The 12,965-nt window shown below is 44.1% G+C and overlaps 1 long non-coding RNA gene across 14 annotated transcripts; it reads left to right on the top strand.

Annotated features, from left to right (window-relative positions):
* Positions 1–799: 799 nt before the first annotated feature.
* LOC139830673 (uncharacterized) lies at positions 800–6,788 on the top strand. Of its 14 annotated transcripts, none has more exons than XR_011743726.1 (5): positions 800–1,323; positions 1,537–1,582; positions 1,949–2,470; positions 5,640–6,145; positions 6,353–6,788. It is a non-coding gene; the product is annotated as an uncharacterized lncRNA (long non-coding RNA). The 14 variants fall into 14 exon arrangements; XR_011743732.1 differs by having other exon boundaries at positions 1,910–2,470; XR_011743735.1 differs by having other exon boundaries at positions 800–1,409; positions 2,366–2,470.
* Positions 6,789–12,965: the final 6,177 nt, after the last annotated feature.

The following is a 12,965-nucleotide window of genomic DNA, read 5'->3' as shown; positions in this document are numbered from 1 at the left end:
TGCCAAGTTATTTACTGGATTCAAAATCTAAAATCACTATACCAAGTTATGTAAATATTATAGGATACTATGAAAAATGTGACATGCATCCAAAGACATTATAATACCTCAATTCCCGCCGCTAATTCTTGGAATAATGTGAAAATATGGGGTTGACTAGATTTATATGAAATCTACTAAGTATGACAAATGATCTTCTTTAATACTCAAAACTAAACAATATAAACAAAAATTTCAACGAAATGTATTTAAATTTAATCACTTGATATATATAATTTTAGTGTTATACACTAGAACCGGGTGAAAAACTTATATTTCAGATGAATGGGAATTTTGACATAGTTAATTTTAATTATACCCAATAATAGTTGCAATAAAAAAACATAATTTACCAAAAAAACTAAGTTATAATTAAGTAAAAAGGTTCAATATAAATAGATTGGTACATCCTCAACTCCTAATCTCACGTAATTGGGGGATGCCAACTAAATAGCCAAATCAACATGTAATATGTGTCTAACAGTGACGGGTGGCATAGTAGAAGTCCAGATTTTGAGGGGACACGTGAAACCTAAGTAAACTCAACATCACCGGGAAGTTCCGAGTAAACACAAATTCGCATGATAAAAGGAAGAAGATGCAAATCAACAGTAAACCGTTGTGGTGTATAATGCAAAGGAATGTCGCGGCCGTCCTAGATTGGAAGAAGCAGCACCATAAACAGTGTCTAAATCATTGTGCTTTCGGTTATAATCTCTACTACATTAAATGCCTAGAGGTGGTGGGATGGTTGCCCCATCAGCCTCCTCTGGAGAAACCGAAAGAAATTCAATGGACACGGTTGGAGCACACGCACTACTCCTGGAAAACCAAACTGCAAAAAATCATCCACGCTTGTCCCTCCATGTTATCGCCTACCGGTTTCTCTTTCAATCCCCAGTCCCTTTCCATCATCTACGCCTCACGCCGCGCCGGCCGGGGGAGTGTAGTTATGCCGGTGAGCTTCTCCGTGTTGCGCGCTGGCGTCGGGCACCCCCGCTGTCGCCTTAGGCGGCGGCACCGCTAGGGCGCGGCACCGCTAGGGCGCGGCGCGTCGAGGAGCAGCAACGATAAAAATATAGATCTGTTTGCCGTGACCATCACCACCTCAATCTGAGAGACGCTGCACCGCTGCCGCCTCAGATTGCAGCGCCAGGAGTAGTCGGGCCGAGGGCCACGGTGCCAAGACTGAAGGCCTCGTCGGTCTCTGCTGATCCTAGGGAGGATTTTTCACCATGGCCGCCGATCCCGCGTCCGACCCAACTGTCGAACTTCCTCCAATCCGTAAGCTCATTTGCCTCTACTGGACCAACTCACCCGCTTGCGATGGAGATGCAACTATTGCCCTGCAGCTTGTTCTTCTCTACATGGTCTGTAGCTCTGTTTGGTCAAACAGTGCGAAGTTCAAACCTATACTAAATCTCCATATGCTTCGTATGCATATTATGTTGTCAAATCCAGACATAATATTCACGGGTAGCTTCTGTTATCATGCAGGTCACTTAACACCCCGTAGTTGATGCTTCCAGGTGTACCTTGTCAGGTATCACAATATCCAGCCAGTACTACAATGGGGATCTCTCCTAAATAAATTTCTCAACTTGTACATTATGTGGTTGTAGGAAATTTAAACTATTTATGCCCATCCTTAGCTTGGTCTAGATGCTATCACCTTGTTCTCGTATTGCAGTTGAAATGATTCAGAAATTTTCTTGCATCAAACAATTTATTGCGCTTATTTTATTTTCCAACTTATCAATTCAGTCGTCTGCATGCCCAAGAAAATTGCATGAAACAGGGGATATTTTCGTGCTTCTGCAGCTGAAATTTCCGCAGACAGTCTAAACTCTAAACATTCCTTGAACAACAGATCGACTTACTCATGATCACCAATGGTCTTCACCTACAGGTGAAATGGACAGCTTATGCTTGAAATGTTTGAAGAAAGACAACCCAGCGTGATAGAGGATCATATAGCCTGAGAGAGCTTCCACTGACACTCCAGTGGACAACGACTTCTCGAGCTTGGCATGCCATCTTGTTTCACCCCTCATGATCTCCTTTTTATATATATGCTGAACTTACAAAGCCGAATATAAGTATCTGGTTTTCTCTCAATGTCTATTAGTTGGAGACACTGCTGTAATATTTTCCTATAGCGTCTTATCAGGACCCTACACTTGAGGAGCCGTTTAATCTGTGTATCCGTGGAGACATTGCAAATATCTAATATGCTTATATATCTGTTGCCCTTCTTATTTTTTTTATATTTACGTGCCTTTGGAATTTAAAGCGTGGCTCCATGGAACTTCTTTTGTTATTTCAGATGTTGAGGAAATTTACTAGACAATTGAATGGGGAGGACTCAAGTTGGAATATCTTCAATACTCTCTTTTTGGCTATTGAATCAATATCTGGTTCTATGGTGGAGGTAAAGGTTTGTCAACTATTATAATGCCCATTTTTTGGTTTCCATAAATGTTTTTGGAGACTTTAGTACAGATTTCCCCTTCAACATCCAATGTACATAAAATCTTAAATGTTTCATTTGCACTATTATTGCGGGAGATAACATTTTTGTGAAGGTTATTTGTGATTTGCTAAATCTCTTGTAAATCACTAAGTAAAAGATAATAAATGCCGAGTAACCTCATGTAGGCATTTGTTTTAACTCTCTCATGTGTATGTGGTTAGTCAGTATCCAAGATTTCTAAGGGCCCATTCAAATTTCTAAAGATAGTTGTCAAGTTATTTCAGTTCATGCATGAGATGAATCCTCCAGTTCAAGTTATTTATGTATAGTTTGTTCAGTTGTAACATGAATATCTTTTTATCATTATTGTGGTGTGTCCTTCTCTAAGCAATGCATGCTTGCACTTCTATTTACAATTGAATCGTCCACAAACTTGATAGGATCGTGGTGGTACACCCTTTCCTTGTCTGAGGTGCAAGGTGTTATGGTGCTGCTAGAGGGATGGCGCGAGAGGGCCGGCCGAGGTCTTGCCCACGGCCGGTGGCAAGAGGGAAGGGATTTCCTTCTTAATTCTTGCTTGATTAGATTGATACGTCTCCTCTCCTTATATAGAGAGGTTTACTTGACCCCTAAGAAAGCGACCCTTATCTCTAATTAACCCTAAGACTAACGGGCTATACCGCCAGCCCAAGCCCATTACGTACTCTAACACTACACCCCACCTGGACATGCAGCTCGTCCTCGAGCTGCAACCTAAACAAACCATGACTCGACGCAACACAAACCTAACACCTAAAAACGAGCCTTTTACATCTCGGCTTGTTTTATTACTCTCAACCTGAAATGGACTAGGATGCTTTATTGTTGACCCCTGAACATAAAGTGGACAACATCCGCCCGTCGGACGTGCACCTGTACAGCCACCTGGATCCCATGGAAACCAGCGGGACAAAGGGAGCCCGCGCGGCGGCTGGCGGCGGAATGCAGTGGTGCTACGTGGTGCGCTCCTGTCGGTGACACCATGCCTTCTCCCCGCCAGATGATTGTCGATGGCGCAGACTTTGAGGTTGCTGCTCGCGGAAAAAACAACATGTCCGCCGCCCGTGGGGGAAACCGCACGCCCAAGATCCCCGATGCAGCGGACGAGATCGAGGTCCGTTGCGCAACGAAGCGCAACTTGGAAGAGCTGCAGTTGCAGATCACGCATCTCCCGCACACGTCGGCGCACTAGGAGGCCGCGCGCAGCAGCCTGCAGCCTCACCGCCGCTGACACGTGACGGATAGCGATCCAAGCCGGAAGCGGTGACGGTGATGGCGACAGAGGGAAACAGACCTGGTGGAAGGGTCCCAGGCGGTGTCGATGTAGAGCCCGGGGCCAAGGTCGCTCCCACACCGCCGAAAGGCAGGGACGGCGTCGGTGGCGGCGGCAGCCGCTGCTGCGGTGTTGGTGGCGATGGCAGCAGCTGCTGCTGTTGCAGCTGCCCACCGAAGGGCAGGGACATCGTCGGTGAGGATAGCAGCTATAGCGGCGGCGTCGGTGGTGGCGGCAGCTGCTGGTGCTGCTGCAATGTTGGTGGCGACGGCAGTTGCTGCTGCTGTTGCAGCTGCCCACCGAACGGTTGCAGCTGCCCACCGAACGGTAGGGACAGCGTCGGTGAGGACAGCAGCTGTAGCGGCAGCGTCGGTGGTGGCGGCAGCTGGCGCTGTCTTCTGCCGGCGTCCGGTGGGGAAGAAGGCGACGGCTCTTTGGAGAAAGAGGGACACCCGGCGCCAAGGTAGGGCCCGGCCCGAGATGGTGGCGGGCAGCGAGCTGGGCTGCAAGCAGCCCGGCGTCGGGGTGCCGACGACGACAGCAGCAGCGTCGGCCGCAGCGGCCCGGCGATCGCGGCGGAGGCCGCCTGGTGCTTCGGCTGCCACGGCAGCAGCGCAGGCGGCCCGTAGGGACCGGCCAGGAAGAGGCGGATCTCCTGGACAGTAGTGGTGAGATCGCGGAGGGCTGCGGTGATCTCCGCCGGGGAGAGAACGGCAGGAACGTCGGAGTGCGGCAGCGGGGGGTGGGAAGAACTCGGTGTAGGGCTGGACATGATCGAAGCCGGGAAAGTTGATACCAAATTGTTATGGTGCTGCTAGAAGGATGGCGCGAGAGGGCCGGCCGAGGGTCTTGCCCACGGCCGGTGGCAAGAGGGAAGTGATTTGCTTCTTAATTCTTGCTTGATTAGATTGATACGTCTCCTCTCCTTATATAGATAGGTTACTTGACCCCTAAACAAGCGACCCTTATCTCTAATTAACCCTAAGACTAACGGGCTATACCGCCAGCCCAAGCCCATTACGTACTCTAACACAAGGCCACCGCGTACTTCTCCCCTCTCCTGGCTCACTCTTCCTCCGGAGTCCACAAACCGCAACCAAGAAATCCACTAAGCAGATAAACATGATGCGAGCCTCTCCGCCTGGCACTTGTCTGTCACTGGAGTGGAGAGGTAGTCTGAGCCACCAAGTGTTCCTGTTTTGATTTGCAACATAGTTGACTGTTGAATCAGATTTGTTTCTGAATTTTGAAGTTGTAGTAGCCTAAGAACAGTTAGTGTTAGTAAACTTGGTACTGAAAGGTATGAAACTGACGTGATACCATTTGTTCAAGGAGTCAGGATTCAGGGTAGTATTTTAGTTGCCTTTAAAGCTGAGGTTAATTACATTGCTGAACCATGATCGTTCTAGAGAAGCCTAGCGTCATCATGTTTACATATACACTCTCGTTTTCTGTATCAGTTTAACCTAAGGGATTGATGTTGTCATGATATGAGCCCCTTCTGTATTGATAATGGAAAATGCGGTGTCACAAAAAAGGTGAGCCCAAGCATAAGGCTGTTGTAGCAAACAGATTTTGAATCCACTGCTCAATGATGAAAATTATAAAGGAAAGATAATGCTTTTCACATAGATTGGTTGAGAGAATCTTTTTTTTCATACATTGGATACTTGAATTATGAATATGCTTCCTATCATATTAAACACAACAGTACACTACTTTTCCCACAAAACACATAAACATAACACTGCACTAATAATGTTTTGAGCTAAAACCTTAAGCTCTAAGATAACACAGAGCCTACATGCATTTCAGATTAATCCGCAATGAAGTCACGATGCTGCCTAACTTCCTTGGATGCTTTCTGGACAGACACTTTGTATTCAGGTAAAACCAACCTTTTCGTAGCAGTTGGTATTTTCCAAGTGCATTGTTCATCACTAAATAGAATCACATTTCTCATGTATTATCTGTCTGTTGCTAAACTATATGTCAATATTTTTTTGCAATCCAAAGAAACTCATGAACCCACTGAAAACCTATGTATGAAGTTCTAGCTGGAGAATGGTCCGATTGCGTGCATCTGATCCTGCCTCAAGAGTACCGTTTTCTAGAGTATGATGGGCATCTGAATGAATTTACCTTTCTCATGTTCATCGCCGAGAGTGCATAGGTGCTGGAGAGGATGGTGGTTGAGTTGAAGTTCGGAAGTATGATGCACATCTATAGATTGCTATTAAGATGAAAGCTATGGATTATGCCAAATGGGTCCATGGAGGCAGTCCCAAACTGCTACTTGATGGAGGAACTTCGATACCCAGGTTGGTGCTGTCCTTGGTTTTGGCACCACAAGGTCTGAATTTTGGCTATGCCCATCGAGAGCTTCTATTGCATTTTTTTGTCATTCTTTGTAATCTTTCACTCTATTGGGTAAATTTTATTGAGTAGTGCTCACTGCTTCTATTAAGATGAGTGTGAGAGGATCCATGGAAATGCATCCTGATGTTCCTTATTTCTCTAATCTCAAGGTAGATCATCTCAGTTGATCGATGTATAAGTATATGTACTGGTTTCTGAATTCAAACGTGCAAGGGAGAAGGTGCATGTGGAGGGGTATGGTGTTGCCAGGCATTGGAGAAGTAAATGGTGGGGACGGCGTCCGCAAGCGCTTTATTGGGCTGGTTCAGGACGTAATACTCTGTTCGGATCCTCTTCATTTCCTCCCGATGACCTGAAATTTGCAACATTATCTCCTAGATATGAATCATGGAACAACAACAGTTATACATAGTGAAAAGGCACAATAAATATTAAATTATGTATGATAGTATAATTTCTGAGCTTTTGCTTAGATGGTGTAACAAATGTGTGACTGAACTGCTGCTTAGATGATGTACAAAATATTGTGTGACAGATGCATAGTAGTAGATTAAAGGCTCATTTTTTACTTGTTGTTATCTGACATTGATATGGTTTTAATTGTTTCAAGCTTACGCATTCACCAAATGTAAAATTGTTCAATTTATAGTACGCATGTCAGCTTTCGTGCCAATCTTCAGCCATCAGCTCGATTATCAAATTTACATGTATGGCTATAGAAAAACTAATGGATCATGGCAACGCACGGGCATTCAACTAGTAGGGTATAATAAGTCACACACTGATGTGACCATATTATGTCCATCCATGACATTTAATAAAATGGAAAAGATATATAAAAGAGACATTTAAAGTGAAAAACTAAACGCACACTGTATAGTCTGTGGTTTGGCCGGAGAGCACGACTGGGCTGTAGCCCGAGTGGCAAGCGAACGAACCGAATATGGCATGAACTGCATTCCACGTTGGCACACATAAAACATTGACGACGACAGAAAACAAAGGAGGAGGGAGCGAGTCCAGTCCACACCAAACGAGTTTGGCCTGTAGCAGCGTCTAGCGGTTCTTGTTGCGTCTGGCGCGGCGGAACAGCGACCGCGCACGGGAAGGGAAGTTGCCCGCTGCGGACGAAAGGAAAGAGGAGGCCGACACTGAGATCGAATCCATCGTCCTGGGGACACAGCGTTCCTACCACCAGACAGCTTGTTACTTTAGTCCTGCTCCACGTGGGGTTCCCGCCAGCGAGGCATCTAACGATCGGCTCCACCGACAGGCCGGCGAGTGATCACTGAGAATCGGTAGTTGTAGGAGTACACTTGTACAGTGAAACGAAAACTACTCCTCTTTGCCTGGCATATGATACCGAGCTCTTCGTATTTATTCCTGTTTCTGAGGATTAGCACAAACCAGGTGTTAGCTGACGTCGTCAGTCAAGGTCATTAATGGAAGGTACGACGCTATATTTTTTTAGGAGAATTTAGATATATATTATAAGCACCTCAAAATAAAACGAAAATAATATCGAGGTACCTAATGACCATTACTGCAAGTTTTCATGCGCGTGCCTCTAAGGACCAGCGTCCCAAGCCAAAGTTATCGTAATTGAACTTTTGAATTGATATGATATTTTAAACACGCGTAGACTGAATAAGATATGCAACCCCATGGGAGCAGCGACCAAAAGATTTCCCGTCCTCCTCAACGCCACCAAATGAGATTGTTGTCGACGAGGTGAATGAGGATGTGGGTATCACGGTCTTAACTCACAGGTGTCACACACAGTGAATTAGAGACAGGATTCAGTACATTTTGGATACAATCGAGGAGAGAACCTTGAGAAGGAAGATGAACAAGAGAGGGGAAAGTAGTCAATGCTACAGCATACATCCATCGTGCCCTATTCCAGATTACATAGGCTCCATGGCCCTTGCGCTGGACACAGCCAGGTTAGTTTCTACACGGTCCGACTCGACCGCTTGAGTCGCTGCCGCTTGGGTCTTCGTCAGGTGCGTGACATTCCCCTCCGCTTGTTTGCCTGCTTGTCCCCAAGCAGGTGAATTTCGATAATCTTCAAATAGCATGTTCTTGTTCTCCCAGGTGACCCAAGATGAAGGCATATTAGACCACTGAACAAGGACCATGGTGAAATTCTTGTTGCCTGCTTGAAGTTCCTTAGTGTCCACAATAGCAATAGGAACAGTAGATTCATCCATGGAAACACAATGAAGAGGAAGATCAAGCTCGGCTGTGACCTGAGCTGGCAATGCAGGTTTCAAGAGGGAAACATGTATGACAGGATGAATCTTACTGCCTTGGGGAAGATCAAGCTTATATGCAACAGCACCCACCCGTTGTAGGATCTTGTATGGACCAAAGTACTTGTAGCTCAGTTTTTGATTTGAACGCCGAGCAATAGAAGTTTGTACATAAGGTTATAGTTTTAAGTAAACACTGTCACCCACTTGGAATGATCTTTCCATTCTTTTCTTGTCTGCTTGGCTCTTCATGCGTTGCTGGGCACGCAACAATTGTTGTTGAACCAACTTGTTCATATCCTCTTTTTCTTTAAGCCATTGAACTAAATCAGGTGTTGTCTCGGAAGTGCCATCTTGAATTCCAAAGTGTTTAGGTTTGTAACCATACAACACTTCAAATGGGGACTTGTTCAAAGCAGAGTGAAATGTTGTATTATACCAATATTCGGCTAAGGACAACCATTTGCACCACTTGGTTGGACAAGCACTACTCATGCATCACAAATAAGTTTCGAGACATTGATTTAATCTTTCTGTTTGGCCATCCGTCTGTGGATGGTAACTAGAGCTCATATTCAATGTAGTATCAGTTAACTTGAACAACTGCTGCCAAAAGATACTAGTAAAAACTTTATCTCGATCCGAAATGATTATCTTTGGCAACCCATGAAGCTTGTATATTTGGTCCACACATACTTGCGCAACAGACATAGCAGTATATGGATGTGATAGGGGAATAAAATGGCCATACTTTGTGAATTTGTCGATGATGACCAGTATAGTGTCAAACCTGCCCGATTTGGGAAGGCCTTCAATGAAATCAAGGCTGATAATATCCCATGCTTGTGCGGGAATTGGAAGTGGTTGTAGCAGTCCCGGCATACGTGTATGCTCTGGTTTGGCTTGTTGACAAACTGTACAAGCCGTGACATAATCCTTGACATCTCTCTTAAGATTCGGCCAAGCAAATAAAGCTTTGATCTTATGGTAAGTGGCAGTAATTCCACTATGGCCACCAATGCCTCTTGCATGGAGAGCTAATAGAATTGCTTGCTTAGCCTCATGGTGATTACCTAACTAGATGCGGTCTTGGTATTTGATCACACCATCGTGTAATGAATAGTCATTATCATCAGGGCTTTTCAGACTGAGTTGGGTAAGTAATTTCTTTGCTTCGGGATCACTGACATAACTTTCAACTACCATTTCCAACCACTTCGGTTTACTGATTGAAACTGCGGATAATTCATGATCTTGAGATTTGTGAGAAAGAGCATCTGCAGCTCCATTTGCCGTGCCTTGTTTGTACTTGACCTGGTACTGAAGGCCAAGTAATTTACAGAAAGCCTTATGCTGGATACTATTAGTCAGTTGTTGTTCTTCGAGATGAATTAAGCTCTTATGATCCGTGTATATGGTGAATTTTTGATGTTGAAGATACGACTTCCATTTCTCCACTGCCATGTGATACGTCTCCGACGTATCGATAATTTCTTATGTTCCATGCCACATTATTGATGTTATCTACATGTTTTATGCACACTTTATGTCATATTCGTGCATTTTCTGGAACTAACCTATTAACAAGATGCCGAAGTGCCAGTTGCTGTTTTCTGCTATTTTTGGTTTCAGAAATCCTAGTAAGGAAATATTCTCGGAATTGGACGAAATCAAAGCCCAGGGGCCTATTTTTCCACGAAGCTTCCAGAAGTCCGAAGGAGAGACGAAGAGGGGCCACGAGGGGGCCACACCCTAGGGCGGCGCGGCCCCCCCCCCCTTGGCCGCGCGGCCCTGTGGTGTGGGGCCCCCGTGCCGCCTCTTGACCTGCCCTTCCGCCTACAAATAGCCTCCGTGACGAAACCCCCAGTACCGAGAGCCACGATACGGAAAACCTTCCAGAGACGCCGCCAACGCCGATCCCATCTCGGGGATCCGAGAGATCGCCTCCGGCACCCTGCCGGAGAGGGGAATCATCTCCCGGAGGACTCTACGCCGCCATGGTCGCCTCCGGTGTGATGTGTGAGTAGTCTACCCCTGGACTATGGGTCCATAGCAGTAGCTAGATGGTTGTCTTCTCCCCATTGTGCTATCATTGTCGGATCTTGTGAGCTGCCTAACATGATCAAGATCGTCTATCTGTAATTCTATATGTTGCGTTTGTTGGGATCCGATGAATAGAGAATACTTGTTATGTTGATTATCAAAGTTATATCTATGTGTTGTTTATGATCTTGCATGCTCTCCGTTATTAGTAGATGCTCTGGCCAAGTTGATGCTAGTAACTCCAAGAGGGAGTATTTATGCTCGATAGTGGGTTCATGTCTCCGTGAATCTGGAAGGGTGACAAGAACCTCTAAGGTTATGGATGTGTTGTTGCCACTAGGGATAAAACATTAGTGCTATGTTCAAGGATGTAGTCACTAGTTACATTACGCGCAATACTTAATGCAATTGTCTGTTGTTAGCAACTTAATACTGGAGGGGGTTCGGATGATAACCTGAAGGTGGACTTTTTAGGCATAGATGCAGTGGGATGGCGGTCTATGTACTTTGTCGTAATGCCCAATTAAATCTCACTATACTCATCATGATATGTATGTGCATGGTCATGCTCTCTTTATTTGTCAATTGCCCAACTATAATTTGTTCACCCAACATGATGTTCGTCTTATGGGAGAGACACCTCTAGTGAACTGTGGACCCCGGTCCAATTCTCTTTACTGAAATACAACCTACTGCAATACTTGTTCTACTGTTTTCTGCAAACAATCATCTTCCACACAATACGGTTAATCCTTTGTTACAGCAAGCCGGTGAGATTGACAACCTCACTGTTTCGTTGGGGCAAAGTACTTTGGTTGTGTTGTGCAGGTTCCACGTTGGCGCCGGAATCCCTGGTGTTGCGCCGCACTACATCCCGCCGCCATCAACCTTCAACGTGCTTCTTGACTCCTACTGGTCCGATTAAACCTTGGTTTCTTACTGAGGGAAACTTGCCGCTGTGCGCATCACACCTTCCTCTTGGGGTTCCCAACGGACGTGCCAACCACACGCATCAAGCAAATTTCTCGGCGCCGTTCTTGCAGTGAGATCAAGACACGCTGCAAGGGGAGTCTCCACTTCTCAATCTCTTTACTTTGTTTTTGTCTTGCTTAGTTTTATTTACTACTTTGTTTGCTGCACTAAATCAAAATACAAAAAAATTAGTTGCTAGTTTTACTTTATTTGCTATCTTGTTTGCTATATCAAAAACACAAAAAAATTAGTTTACTTGTATTTACTTTATCTAGTTTGCTTTATTTACTGTTGCTAAAATGGCCAACGCTGAAAATACTAAGTTGTGTGATTTCACAACCACAAATAATAATGATTTCTTATGCACACCTATTGCTCCACCTGCTACTACAGCAGAATTCTTTGAAATTAAACCTGCTTTATCTTGAATCTTGTTATGCGAGAGCAATTTTCTCAGTGTTAGTTCTGATGATGCTGCTGCCCATCTTAATAATTTTGTTGAATTATGTGAAATGCAAAAATATAAAGATGTAGATGGTGATATTATTAAACTAAAATTGTTCCCTTTCTCATTAAGAGGAAGAGCTAAAGATTGGTTGCTATCTCTGCCTAAGAATAGTATTGATTCATGGACTAAATGCAAGGATGCTTTTATTGGTAGATATTATCCCCCTGCTAAAATTATATCTTTGAGGAGTAGCATAATGAATTTTAAACAATTAGATACTGAACATGTTGCTCAAGCTTGGGAAAGAATGAAATCTCTGGTTAAAAATTGCCCAACCCATGGATTGACTACTTGGATGATCATCCAAACCTTCTATGCAGGACTAAATTTTTCTTCACGGAATTTATTGGATTCAGCTGCTGGAGGTACCTTTATGTCCATCACTCTTGGTGAAGCAACAAAGCTTCTTGATAATATGATGATCAACTACTCTGAATGGCACACGGAAAGAGCTCCACAAGGTAAGAAGGTAAATTCTGTCGAAGAAACCTCTTCCTTGAGTGATAAGATTGATGCTATTATGTCTATGCTTGTGAATGATAGGACTAATATTGATCCTAATAATGTTCCGTTAGCTTCATTGGTTGCACAAGAAGAACATGTTGATGTAAACTTCATTAAAAGTAATAATTTCAACAACAATGCTTACCGGAACAATTCTAGTAACAACTATAGGCCATATCCTTATAATAATGGCAACGGCTATGGTAATTCTTATGGGAATTTTTACAACAATAATAGGAGTTCACCCCCTGGACTTGAAGCCATGCTTAAAGAATTTATTAGTACACAAACTGCTTTTAACAAATCTGTTGAAGAAAAGCTTGGGAAAATTGATATACTTGCTTCTAAAGTCGATAGTCTTGTCATTGATGTTGATCTTTTGAAATCGAAAGTTATGCCTAATGAAAATCATCATAATAAAATTGTTACTACAGCAAATGCCATTCAAGTTAGAATTAATGAGAATATAAGATTAATGGC

This window comes from Lolium perenne, chromosome 4 (genome assembly GCF_019359855.2).
Source record: "Lolium perenne isolate Kyuss_39 chromosome 4, Kyuss_2.0, whole genome shotgun sequence".
NCBI lineage: Eukaryota > Viridiplantae > Streptophyta > Magnoliopsida > Poales > Poaceae > Lolium > Lolium perenne.
Note: the sequence above shows the minus strand (reverse complement) of the source record. Positions and strands in the feature narration are given on the sequence as shown.